Source organism: Mustela lutreola, chromosome 13 (genome assembly GCF_030435805.1).
Source record: "Mustela lutreola isolate mMusLut2 chromosome 13, mMusLut2.pri, whole genome shotgun sequence".
Lineage (NCBI taxonomy): Eukaryota > Metazoa > Chordata > Mammalia > Carnivora > Mustelidae > Mustela > Mustela lutreola.
In genome coordinates this window covers 79,215,527-79,229,931 of record NC_081302.1, presented here as the reverse complement: position 1 = coordinate 79,229,931, position 14,405 = coordinate 79,215,527, and the positions used below count along the sequence as shown (strand labels likewise).

The 14,405-nt window shown below is 38.3% G+C and overlaps 1 protein-coding gene and 1 pseudogene across 1 annotated transcript in view; both read left to right on the top strand.

Annotated features, from left to right (window-relative positions):
- ATP8A2 (ATPase phospholipid transporting 8A2) overlaps positions 1 to 14,405 on the top strand; it is a 608,051-nt gene that overhangs the window by 219,845 nt on the left and 373,801 nt on the right. The window lies entirely within an intron of this gene.
- On the top strand, positions 1,410 to 2,275 carry LOC131813748 (small ribosomal subunit protein eS4-like; annotated as a pseudogene).

Here is a 14,405-nt window from a genome sequence, read left to right as displayed (position 1 = left end):
GGGCAACATGATGCCCCCAGCTTTGTTTTTAGTTTTCAACATTTCCTTGGTGATTTGGGGTCTTTTTTGTTTCCATACAAATTTTAGGATTGTTTGTTCCAGCACTTTGAAAAATTCCACTGGTATTTTGATTGGGATGGCTTTGAAAATACAGCTTGCTCTGGGCAGCATAGACATTTTAACAATGTTTATTCTTCTGATCCATGAGCATGGAATGTTTTTCCATCTTTTTGGGTCTTCAATTTCCTTCGCAAATATTCTGTAGTTTCTAGAGTATAGATTCTTTACCTCTTTGGTTAGGTTTATTCTAAGGTATCTTAAGGTTTTTGGTGCTATTTTAAATGGAATCAATTCCCTAATTTCTTTTTCTACAGTTACATTGTTATCGTATAGGAAAACCACTGATTTCTGTGCATTGATTTTTTTTTTTTTTTTAATCCTGCCACGTTACTGAATTGCTGCATGAGCTCAAGTAATTTGGGGTGGAGCCTTTTGGGTTTTCCACATAAAATATCATGTCATCTACAAAGAGAGAGAGTTTGACTTCTTTGCCAATTTGAATACTGTCCAAAACACGTCTCCAAAGGCGAGGGAAACAAAAGCGAAAATGAACTTTGGGACTTCATCAAGATAAAAAGCTACTGCACAGCAAAGGAAACAGTCAACAAAACAAAGAGACAACCCACAGAATGGGAGGAGATATTTGCAAATGATGCTACAGATAAGGGGCAGGTATCCAAGATCTATAGAGAGCTTCTCAAACTCAACACACAAAAAACAAATAATTCAAAAATGGGAAGAAGACAAGAACAGACACTTCTCCAAAGAAGACCTACTAATGGCTAACAGACACATGAAAAAATGTTCAACATCATTAGCCATCAGGGAAATCCAAATCAAAACCACATTGAGATACCACTGTACAACAATTAGAATGGCAAAAATTGACAAGAAACAACAAATGTTAGAGAGGATGTGGAGAAAGGGGAACCCTCTTACATTGTTGGTGAGAATGCAAGTTGGTACAGCCACTTTGGGAAACAGTGTGGAGGTTCCTCAAAAAGTTAAACATAGAGCTACTCTATGACCTGGCAATTGCACTCTACCCCAAAGATATTTACCCCAAAGATACAGATGTAGTGAAAAGAAGGGCCATATGTACCCCAGTGTTCAATCCAGCAATGTCAACAATAGCCAAACTGTAGAAGGAACTAAGATGTCCTTCAACGTTATCCACATGCCCTAGATAAAGAAAATGTGGTCCATATATACGATAGAATATTACACAGCCATCAGAAAGGTTGAGTACCCAACATTTGCATCAACATGGAGGGATAGGAGGAGATTATGCTGAGCAAAATAAGTGAAACAGAGAAAGACAATTATCATATGATTTCACTTATTTGTGGAATATAAGGAGTAGCATGAAGGACATTAAGAGAAGGAAGGGACTTCTCGTTCCTAGCACAGCCATGGCTCGTGGTCCCAAGAAACATCTGAAGCGTGTAGCAGCTCCAAAGCATTGGATGCTGGATAAACTGACTGATGTGTTCGCTCCTCGCCCATCTACTGGTCCCCATAAGCTGAGAGAGTGTCTCCCTCTCATCATTTTCTTAAGGAACAGACTTAAGTATGCCCTAACAGGAGATGAAGTAAAGAAGATCTGTGCAGCGTTTTATTCAGATTGATGGCAAGGTCCGAACTGATATAACATACCCTGCTGGTTTTATGGATGTCATCAGCATTGACAAGACCAGAGAGAATTTCCGTCTGATCTATGATACCAAGGGTCGCTTTGCTGTTCATTGGATTACACTCAAGGAGGCCAAGTACAGGTTGTGCAAAGTGAGAAAGATCTTTGTGGGGACAAAAGGCATCCCCCATCTGGTGACTCACGATGCTCGCACCATCCGCTATCCTGATCCCCTCATCAAGGTCAATGACACCATTCAGATTGATTTGGAAACTGGAAAGATTACTGATTTCATCAAGTTTGACACTGGTAATCTGTATGGTGACTGGGGGTGCTAACCTGGGAAGAATTGGTGTGATCACCAACAGAGAGAGACACCCTGGTTCGTTTGATGTGGTTCACGTGAAAGACGCCAATGGCAACAGTTTTGCCACCCGACTCTCCAACATTTTTGTTATTGGCAAAGGCAACAAACCATGGATTTCTCTTACCCGTGGAAAGGGTATCCGCCTCACCATTGCTGAAGAGAGAGACAAAAGACTGGCGGCCAAACAGAGCAGCGGGTAGAATGGTCCCTAGGTGAAATGATTGGAAGTCTTTATACCTAATTAAAGGTCATACAGCATGATAAAAAAAAAAAAAAAGAGAGAGAAGGAAGGGAAAAATGAAGAGGGGGAAATGAGAGGGGGAGATGAGCCGTGAGAACCTATGGACTCTGGGAATCAAACTGAGGGTTTTAGAGGGAAGGAGAGTGGGGAGATGAGTGAGTCCGGTTATCGGTATAAAGGAAGGCATGTGTATTGCTTGGAGCACTGGGTGTTATGTGCAAACAATGAATCATGGAACACTACATCAAAAATGATGTACTGAATGGTGACTAACATAATAAAAAATTATTTAAAAAAAAGATAAGATAGACCTGTTCCCTGCCAGCAGTGCTTTAAAACATTATACTAAAGGTGTTAGCTCCAATGTGACAAGATAAAGAAACAAAAGGTATAAGGATTAAACTAGATAATTTTCATTAATGATATCATAATATGATTGTCTACATGTAAGATGCAAGAAAATCAATAGGTGAATCCTAATTAGGAGATAAGACAGATTGCCGAGTGGATTTTAAAAGAAAACAAAACATTACAGATAATTGAAGGGCTGTTACTTCTCTTTATCCCATTGCCTGAGAGAAAACCACCCTCTGGAATTTTTTATACCTTTGCCATACCTGTGTATGTATCCATAAACTACATATAAAATTATTTTGAATATTTCAAATTTATGTAAATGAAATAATATTATATGTATCTTTGTGCTGTTTGCTTTTTTCACTCATGTTCTTAACATTTATGTTCATAAACTTAGTTCTAGTTAGTTGTATAGTATTTAAATCTGGGTGGTAGACGTTTTGGATTGTTTCACATTTTTTGCATTATCAGACGTGCTGCTGGAAACATCGTAGGTGCTTGTTTGTTAGGTAACTGTGTCTGAATCTATCAGGTATGTACCTAGAAACAGAAATTGAGCTACACGATATTACCTCACTTCTCACCAGGATGGTCCCACCAGTTTCACTTCCTGCAGGAGTGTGTACAAATTTTTATTGCTTCATATCCCTATCAACACAGCTGCTCAGTCCTTCATGCAAAAGGAAAAACAAAATGTGCATTTTCTCTGCTCTCTGTACCAAAGACAGGGTCAGTTTTCAGTGAGACCCACTCCTCCTGCTTTTTGGCTACTTGGGAGAAAAGTCTGCAGCAGGTTGCTTCACCCTGACTCACCAGAAGTCTCCTCGCCCCTGTTTCAAGACTTGATATCCGTGTTTGAAGTGTTCTTTTCTTCTTAAGGGTCTTGAACTCAATTGGCACTACTAACTTTTTGATGGCCTTCCACCGCTCCTTTTTTTGTGGGTGAGCTTGTTCTAGAGCAACCCTTTTTGTCCCAAATGCATGAACATGAATCCTTTCCTGTTTTCTATTCTTCTTCTTAAAATTTAAATTCCAGTTAGTTCACATGCAGTGTTATATTCGTTTCAGGTGTACCGTTTAGTGATTCAGCACTTCCATACATCACTTGGTACTCACAAGTGCCCTGCTGAATCCCCATCACTTGTCCTGTTTCACCCAACCCTCTTGCCACCACCCGCCCCCCCTTCCCCCCACCACAGCCTGCTCCCCTCTGACAACCATCAGCTTGTTCTTATTTTCTCCTTTTTAGCAAGGACTTCATGAAATCTAGATTTTCAGAGCAGTAATATCTGGTAGGGCTTATCTTGTCAGATTTTCCAAGTCCCTAGATAGTTACCCGTTTTGGGATCCCAAGAGAAAAGTGCCACTTCCAGGACACCTCACTTCTGGAATATTTATTTTGTTTCTGAATCATGAATACTAAGGATCACCCTTTGTTCCTTGAACAAAACGTTAGCCAACTCTGATAGATTGAATTAGCTCGCAGGGTACAAATCGCTGGGGCCAACGGGCGCATGTGGCTCCTATTGAACATAATAAGCAGCCCTTTGACATGCGTGGCAGCTGCTGCCAGAGAATCCAGCCAGGGTCTGATCTGGAGGGTGGTGCACACGTAATTGAAGCAATAACACAGGGATTAAATATGGAATTGAAAATGATTTTGCAGAATAAAACTGAAGTCTGGTGTATCTTGAGAAGGAAATCGCAGCAGACATATAAATAGCTTACTGTTCAGTTTAATTACAGTTTTAGTAGAAGACAAGACTGAATTGATAAATCTCCACAAAGAGATTCAAGGCAGACTAAACCGCCCGCTGCACTTATGTGGAAATGACAGAAGCTATCACGCCAAGCTGAATGTAAAAAGTTTCATTTCCTTAAAGTTAATTTTTTGGATTATAATTGTATGGCAAGTCTTTATTTCATGGCGGTATATAGCTTCTTTATCATTGTCTAGGAGAGTTGGAAGGTCTTCTGCTTGTTAGATACTAGATTTTAGTTTTAGGGCTTGATTATTTTTATATCTCTATTTAAATGGGGGGATTTTCTGTACCACTGAATCTGTGAGTTATAGTTTTTGTTATTTCAGTCCTCTCCTTTGAGAATTGACAGGATAGCTTTGTGTGTGGGAAATGACTTGAAACGTTTGGCAGAATAAAACTAAAATCTGATTTATCTGACAAAAAAAAATTACTTAGGGACAGAGAGGAGGACTTAGATGTTGACCTTGCAGACTCAGTTCTTACTTGGTGTGACCTTGACTTTGTGTTTGATGGTGGTTTTCTTAGGAATTTCTTGAATTTATTTTTGTTAGAATTCCATTATGAAATTTGCTGAATTACTTATGTTTTTCCATGGTTTCCTTTCATTTCTGCAGAATTGGAAAGATCAGAGCAGTCCTGAGGAGAATATTTTAAGAAACACCCTTCCTTTTTTATTCTTCCTTCTGGGCCTGCCTTCATCAGTCTCAATATCTACACTTAAAATACACACACCAGAGGAGCAACCCATAGAGGGAAGGAGAGGAGAGGGCTTCTTACATTTTTGCAAGATAGCAATTGGGGATGTGATAAGTATGTTTAGAATTTAATATGCCAAGCGCTCTTTGTCCATTTAATCTACCAACTCCTCATGACACATTGTTTATATTAGCTAGTTTATGAGTTGCCATGTTTATATTATCAACTTAAATCATATAGAAATGGATTATTGACTTGTAAGTTATGCAAGTCCTTAGCAAATAAGCATGTTAAGTTCATGAGAGCAGTGTTAGAATTTGTGGCTAGGGGCCGACCCTATAAAAACCTCTTTAGGAGCTGAAAGACATCTGAGCGTGGATAGATATTTACAGTTTTTGAAAGGCTATTTCTCAACATACTCAATATACTGATGGCGTAAGCCCCTATGTTTAATTTCACATAGACTTCTGATTTTGTCCCTCAGTACCTGGGCATCAGTGGCACCGCTCGACATTCTAGGGCTTCAGTAACTTCAACTGTTAAAATAGAACAGGCATGGTTGAGGGTGACTTTGGTAACTGGCCCAGTGTTGGTTAGGAGCATAAAATTTTACATGCGTGAGCAAAATCACGTGAGCTGTCTTCTGAATAGTGAACTGAGGAATGTGGGGGGCAACGTTGGGAAAACACACTGGAGTAGATGATTCTTCATGCAAGATGTTGTTACTGCTCCAAGACCACCTTGATGCTATCTGGAAAGATTTATCCCTTGAGGGAGGGAGTGTGCTGGAATGGGTCTCAGGCAGGGAGGTGGCATGTGATTGGCAAATGTTGGCTAGCTTTATGTTTACCTTGTGAGTATACTTGTTTAGGATACTTGAAAACAATCCCATTAGGAAATTGGTTTGTTGTTAAGCTCTCGAGCAACGAAGAGTTACATTAATGATGATAAAATTTGTTCAGAAAGGGAGATCATGTCCTTCTTTAGAAGTTGTAGGATTTAGGGTTTTGTTAGTAGTTAAAATTTCTTTTTTCAGCAGGATTCCCTAGGTAAAAAGGTGATGCCTAGTGGTAGTCAGTAGGTGCCTTAAGACCTTGCAGGAACATGTGGAATAACATTCTCCTGGACGGAAACCAACATGCATTTTTATTAGGTTCTTGGATGATGAGAAGGAGCTTGCTTAACCGGCCTCTTAGCATTGAAATGGAAAGAACTCCCAATTCTCTAAAATGGCAGCGATGTAATTAAAGACTTGAACTCAGTTTGTTTTCCAGTAAGGGTAGGTAAGGTTACCCTAACTAGCTCTCATACTGAGAACAAGTACAACTGTTGAATAAAATATTTAAAAAAAATACATTTTAAAAAACATTGAAGAGAAGACAGTAAGGGAGTCTCAGGAAAAACTGAAGGGATTGAAGGAACCCAGAGGGGCATAAGGAGTGCTGGAATGATGAAGCTGCTTTGTGTTTGGGGCCTTGGAGGGCCACAGCCCCAGGATAAGAGTGAACCACACATAAACTGGCTTCCTGTGGATTTGGCACTTGGTTCTCCTCACCTGTATGGTCTGGAGACCCTCAGGCCATGCATCTCCCAGCTACAAAGACAGATGTCTTTTGTAGGAGGATACTCTAAGTGCAAAAAATTTTGAGTTCACTCTTAGAAATAATAAAACACAGGTGAAAAGACACCTCACACAATTAGCACAAAAATCCTAGAAACAAGCTACAAATATTAAAAAATATTAAATATTAAAATATTAAATAATTCAGAATAATCAGGTATAGAATATGAAACAGCCATGCTGTGTTATAAGAAAAAAGACAATAAACCTAAAGATATCCATAGAGAACAGTAAACTATACAAGATACCATAGCAAATATGAGAAATGTTTGAATAGAATTTTTGGAAATAAAAAATATAATAGTTGGAAAATTAAATATACCCGGAGAAATATAGTAACCATCAAATTTCTGGAAATGAAAAAAATTTTAAGGGTTAAATAATGTATTAAATTAAATTCTAGAATAGTTAATGAAGCAAAAGATAGGTAAGAAGTGATCTAGAATAGAAGTCAACAGTTTTTTCCTGTAAAGGGCCAGATAGTAAATATTTTAGGCTTTGTGGGCCATATGTATATCTCTGTTGTATATTATTTATTTTCATTTTTTTAAGTCTTTAAAATGTAAAAAAAAAAAAAAATTTAGATTACAAACCATACTAGAACTAGGCCATGGGATGGATTAGGCCCAGGGTCCTTCTTCCTTGGCTCCAGTCTAGAATACGGTGTAGAGAGGAGGAACAAGAGAAAATACAGAAGAGGCTGAGGCATAAAGGACAGAAGGAGAAAGTTTGCCATGTGCTTAATTAATTTTAGAAGAAAAGAAGAGAAAAATAGGCCAAAGGAAGTATCTGAGGAAATAATAGCTAGGAATTTTCTAGAAGTGATAAAGACATCTTTCCACAGATTTGAAAAATGCAATAAATCCTAAAGAAGATCAGTGAAAACCTCACCAGGATACATCATTGTGAAACTACCAAACACCATCTGGTATTTCCAGACACTAAGCACAAAGCAAGATTTTGAAATTAGGAGGGGGGCGTTAGGGGAAATATAGATTACTTCTTCTTTTTTGGGGGGCGGTTATTTATTTATTTGACAGAGAGAGGGCTAGAGTACACAAACAGAGGGAGCAGCAGAGAGGGAAGGAGAAGTAGGCTCCCTGCTGAGGACTTGATCCTTGGACCCTAGGATCATGACCTGAGCTGAAGGCAAGTGCTTAACCAACAGAGTCACCCCTGTGCCCCTAGAGATTACTTCTTTAGGAGAGACAGGTGACTTCCCACTAGCAACAGTGAAGCTAGAACATAGTGGAATGGTATTTTCAGTGCTGGAAGGAAATGCCTGCTGACTGAGAGTTGTAAAGGCAGAACAATCTTTCAAGAATGATTTAAAATCAAAACACAGAAACAAAGCTGAGAGTGTGCCACCAGCTGCCCCTTACAAAAGGAAATTGTAAAGGTTGCATTTTATAGAGAAAATAGTCCCGAGTGAACACCTGAGTTGGGCAAACAAATAAAAAGCAAAGAAAGTGTTAAATATGTGATAAAACCTAGATTAAAATTGAATGTATTCAACACTATCTGTAGGAGGCAGTGAAATCGATTTGGAATATAATACAACAATAGCCTATAAGTGGAGAAGAGTAGGAAATAGGTATTTAAAGTCCGCATGTTCAAACATAGTTTTACGGTTGCTAGGAATCTTAAGAGTAAAAACCTTCCACTTTTAGTAGAATAATAGAATAAAATGTTAGAAATAAGCACTGTGAAGCATATTGCTTGGTTCCTGTAATCAAGGGGAAAAAAATAAAATCAGTGAACCAATCATGACCTTTTACTGTTTTCAGTAAAGTTATATGAAAACACAGAGGGAAAAGAGACCTAAAATTAACAGCAAAAACTCAACAAGTCATGATAATAAGTTAGTTTGCGGGAGATTGAGTTCAGAATTGAGCAGTGTGCTTGCCGCTGGGAGCGGAAGGGTTATTGACATGGCCGTCTGACATCTGCTTTAGCATCTTCCTTGTTAGAGTTCTTGGTCCCAGTGTCTTCCCCACTGGACTCAGCATCTGGGGACATTATCTTTTCCTGGTCTTCTTCCATCCGTGTTCTCCAGGGCACAAGAAGGTACCTTGAGATGTGTCAGGAAATGTTTACTTCATAATTAGGAAAGACGTTATTTGTATAATTTTTATGCATTAATAAATATGTCAGATTTCTTATTCACTGGGTGAAATTTTGGTGGAGACAAAGGAGGACAAATTAGCCATGAGATTGGCCAATTCTGATGGAGTTTGTTCACGTCTCTATTTTTATTTTCCTCAACATTTTCTGCTACTTAGTGTTTTCTTATTGTCTTGGGTTGGTAAAAGTTAAGTATACTTATTTTAAAGTATTATCTGAGGCTGAAAATATGTATAAATGTTGATTTTGGAGGATTTTGACATACCTTATAGAGCTGAACAGTCTGCTCCTTTCTCTTAAGTAAGGTTTTCTTGGGTTTTATTAAATGCACCCTTATTTTTTATTGAAAAATAATTTACAGACAGTAAACTTACCATAATGCATTTTTATTCTTGTATTATAAGACATGTGTGCATTTGGAATTTTAGGTTTATGTTTTAAAAGTTCCAAAAAAGGCAATTTTTCTTTCTCTAATCTTGTAAAAAGATTTTGTTTTCAATTGCATGCATGTGGCAAATGTTCATTAACTGGGAGTTCAGTTAACAGGACAAAATGTATTTGGTTCATGTGCTTTCCTTTAGGAACCTCACTAGGTCATTCATCATTTCTAGTTCTGAGTTTGTATTAGAGTAATGGCAATGAGTAAGCGATCCAAAATATCTTATATATCTTATCTCTGTGTTTTTCCCAGCCAGAGGTGTTTTTATAGATTTTCATAGATGTGTATGTGTGTGTGTGTGTTCCAAAACCACCCTACCACTTTAGAGTGAGCCCATTTTTTCTTCATTCTGGCTTCATCCTAGCTTGATATTTACCAAATCCAGTCTTGATATAACCACGAAAATCGGCAGTGGGGGTAGAGGGAAGATAGGCTTGCTTATGTGACAATGGGTCCCCTCTAGGGACGTAGAGATTGGTTTTTGCTTGTTTCTCTTGAAGTATTGACAGGTTGTAGTCAAAGCCAGAAATGGTAGAAAACAAATTTCACTGAATCTTGAGCAAATTTACCCGAACGTTGGATGTCTTTAAAATCTATAGTGGGCCCTGAATTTTGTCCTGTGGCTATAATTCAATCACACATTTTGCCATGCTTTATTTTTTATAAATTAAGACCTTCAGGGAATTTGTATGCCAAGTGGGAGATGTGTAAGTAAAGCTAAACAGATTTTTGGCAACTGGTAAGTTTAGTTTCTTGAGAACAGAAAAGAAAGAAATGGGAAAAGTCAGAATGAGATAAGCACCAACGCTGAGAGAGATGATGAGCAGAAGCAAGGAGAAGGGGTATCACAAGAAAGAAGGAATATTGAGATATAAAGTTGCTGTATTTTGGGCTGCCTGGGTGGCTCAGCGGGTTAAGCCTCTGCCTTCAGCTCAGGTCATGATCTCAGGGTCCTGGGATTGAGTCCTGCATCGGGATCTCTGCTAGGCAGGGAGCCTGCTCCTTTCTCTCTCTCTACTTGTGATCTCTCTCTGTCAAATAAATAAAATCATTAAAAAAAAATGCTGTAATTTGAAGCCTAGAAAAGTAACAAATCCTATCTTAACCTGCCTTCTTCTCCCTCCCATACTTTAAGAAAGGGTGAAATGATCTCAAACAAGTGTTAATTGTAGGGTCTTTACAGATCTAAGGCACGATATTAGTTGAAGACAAAAATCATCTTAATAAGATGTGCTCTTTTAAAATTAGATGCAAGTCTATTAGAAATTTTCTAAAGCAAACATCTTTAATATTTTGTTAAAATTATGAGCAACTGATTTATAAATATATTCTAAGATGCACTGCTCTCCTTTCCCCCCAACCAAATTAAACTTGAACATAATAGCTAGGACCATGTTTTTGGTGTTTTTTTTTTTAAGGTTCTTCTCAGGATCAAATCAGAAGTGACAAAAGGGTTTTCATTTTGTTTTGTTGGTTTGCTTTCCTTAATTTGCTTTTGCTTTTCTTTTTAAGGAAGGATTTGAATGGTAAAAGAAAAATTCCGTGAATGCACTAAATGTATATTATGCTGTTTAGATCTCTAATGGTCTCATTTTCTGATCCTGTTATTATCTATTATTATGTTATTATCTCAGTTTATTTCTTTGTTTTGGATTCATCACCTTCACCGAATTTTGGACATTGGTGGCCTTTACCTTGATGGAAATAATACTGCATTAACTCTTTACGTAGTGTAGAAAGCTTCCCAAAAGATGGTCTAAATCTACCTTTCCTTGTCTTTTCTCTACAATTCTGCTTAATTGGTTATTAAATAAACCCCTTGCCATTATATCCTCAGCATCTAGCATACTGCCTAACATGACAATCAGATACTCAATAGACTGAAAACATGAATTTATCGCTTTGTAAGTTCTGTTCCCCAATTCCCCTAAAACACCAGCCATAATCCTGCTCATGGGAAATATAATTTCTTCCTGACTTATTTTTGCTATATCTCCCCCTCTTTTCCACTAGATTTAGATCTCCATATACTCATCTTAGGGGGTATATTCTGCCCTCTATTTAAGGATACAGTGGAGTTCTTGCTTCATTCCTTTTCCTGAGCTGTAAGCTCATTTAAGACATCATTTTTTGGTATTAGAGAGCTTTAAAATAGTTTCACATAAGTGGTGCTTGAGACATACACTGAGTTGAAATCCCTGTATTGTCTAAAGGAAAACTTTCTTTACTTGAATAACTCATATATCCTTCATGTTTCTTTCCTTTGCTGGTCTGTGCAAGTCCCTGATATATAGCATTTAAGGCTTTGAAAGAGATCACAGGTTAGGCCAAGGGACTAGAGTTCTTTTATCACCTATTTATAGCTCATGGTTTAAGAATACGGAAGAGGAAAAGGAGAGAAATTTGGAGGAAATTTAATTATTGAATGCCTCAGGCTGATTGAGTTATAACCTTAAGTCTCTGATTCTTGTTAACTGTAGGCAAGTGCTTTACCTTTTTAAATTACATCTCAACTTGCATTTTACTTTGTTGTTAGGAGACCCAGTTAACTTTAACAAGATATTGAATGTTGGTCTTCCTACGTATTTTCAATGGCACCTGTGTTGTGGAGTATTACATGAAGGTTAAATGACATTCTTTCCAAGCACAAATTACAATATTCCCCAAATTATATGTACTAAAGGCAGTTGAAGTATGTATTTAATTATATGTTTATCATGTTGGTGATTGGCTATTAGTTGGGTAAATACAAGTTGTGGGAATTATACTTGCCCAGGGGTGGTCTTGCCAGTGGGAGCTGCTTTCCAGAAATTGTCAATTTACCCAAATAAAGTGATTAGGATGATTTTCCTCATAACCACCCCTCTAAGTTTTTCACTTCTTTCAGCTCCTGAAGGTTTTACAACTATATCATTTTAAAAGAAGTCCCTTCCATTTGCTGTAATGTGTTGCTTATGGCATTACTTGGATCAGCTGAGATCTGTTTTTGCATTTGAACTGTCTCTAAAAACATGAAAATGTTATGTTTTTATTTAATGGTGTAAGGAAGACTTGATAGCAATAACGGATTTTGTGCAGTCTGTTATAGATACCAACCACTTTTAGGGGGGGACGAGAACTCTAAGTAGGCAAGGGTGGGCAGTAGGAAGAGGTACATTTGTGGTGGAAAGAAAAAGATCAGTTACAGATCCAAAGATGGTGCTTGCTTCAGCAGGCAGAGAATTGGAGACCCCGTTCATCAGGATGGACACAGAAACTGGAGTCCAGGAATCAAGAGACAAGAGAAATGTCCTGTCACGAGGGAAAACTTTTTACTCTATCATATCCCTTTTTGAGGAAGGACAAATGCAGTCTTTGAAAACATCAAGGCTCAGAAAAGAGTGCAGAAATGCAGTCGTGCAAAGGTGACCTAAAATATATGTTCTTTGCCTCTGCAGTTTTCTACACAGTGTGAAGTAATTGTCTAAAATTACAAGGGCTACTCTAGTGATTGAACTGCAGCTGCTAATTGAGCCTTCAGGTTTAAAAATACACAGGCCTCAGCAATTCAGAGATTATTAAATTACACCTTCTTGTGGGAACCCACATGAATGCGTTGGAGCAGTGGGCAGTTGAAGGTCTTCAGGGACGCAGGGGTGATGGGCATCTCATTACAGCTTCCCTCCTGCAAAGCTCTTACTAAGGGTTGTTGCTCCTTCCTAAGAGTGGAGATTTTGTTAGCACTTTATTCCATAGGATGTTTAAAAAAAACAGAGATCTCTTGCATCACTCGACAGTATTGTGTTTTGTGTTGATCTCTGAATAGCTAGAAATTAGATAAAAGTACTTATGAACCAAAGACATTCGTTGGTCTGTAGCTCAGTTATTTTCATTTAATGCTCACCAGAACTTATGGCATGACTGGCTCTATCTCCGTTGCACACATAGATCTTTTGGCCTGAGAAATGACATATCAGAGGTCACACAAATGACTAGAATTGCTGAGACTAGCTCTGCTGGCTCCGAACATTTGGCTTTTCTACTATATCTGAGCTCTTCTGATATTTCAGATATTTTATAGTCAAAATCATATCTAAAGTTATTTTGATTTGCCATTCCAAGCTCCAGGAATAAAGATTGGGAACTCATTAAACAGGAGATTTTATTCTTTGGTTCAAAGAATAAAATAGAAGGAGGTAGAAGACTACCTCCTGGGTACTAAGCACACCTACAGGCAAACAGGGAGTAAGGGGTTAAGGACATAGATGGCCCCTTAATTGGAGCTCCCAGTTTCACTGGAGAGGTGTGGACAAATAAAATGAATCAACCAGAAGAGCATAAGTGCCTTGAAGGACCAGTAACAGGCTGGTGTATTAAGGAGTAGTTTGGGGGATAGGAGAGCACCATCTGATACAGTGATTGAGAACTCTGTAAGGAGGTGACCTTTGGCCTGAGAACCAGTGGTGATGAGGTGGGGCCAGAGCAGGAGCATGCAGGACAGGGAAATGGCCAATGAAGCCCTCCCTGCTGCAGAAGTGCAATGGCAGATCACAGAGGTTGTGAGGCAGAGCCTAGTGAGCAAGACCTACTAGTGCTGGAGGTGGTCAAGAAGCAAGTAAGGGAAGAGTTCATAATACAGGATACTGTAGGACTTGGAAGGAGGCTAGATGATTCTAGATGCAGTGTGGCCTCTAATTGATGGATACTCCCATTTACTGAGATGGGAAAGTTGCTGGGTGTGGGTAGGTAATACATTATTTCCTTTGGCTACTCTGGCCAAATATTTAGACCTCAGTGTACTGATATGTACTGTATCCTCTTGGGTTCAGACATGACCATGGCTCACAAGTTCTTTGAGCCAGGATGCAAGTGAATTATTTGGCTGTGAAAATCCTCTTTGTTAAAGAGAAAGGAAACCAAATATCACTAAAGAAAATCAGCAAAATGTGAAAGAAAGACAAGAAAGGGTGAGAGAAAATCTTCAGAAACAACCACAAAACAAATAGTGAAATGACATAAAATACAAACCTATCAATAATTTACTTCGAATGTAAATGGACTAAATGCTCCAAAAGACAGAAGATGACAAAATATATAAAAATCAAAACCCATCTGTATGTTGCCC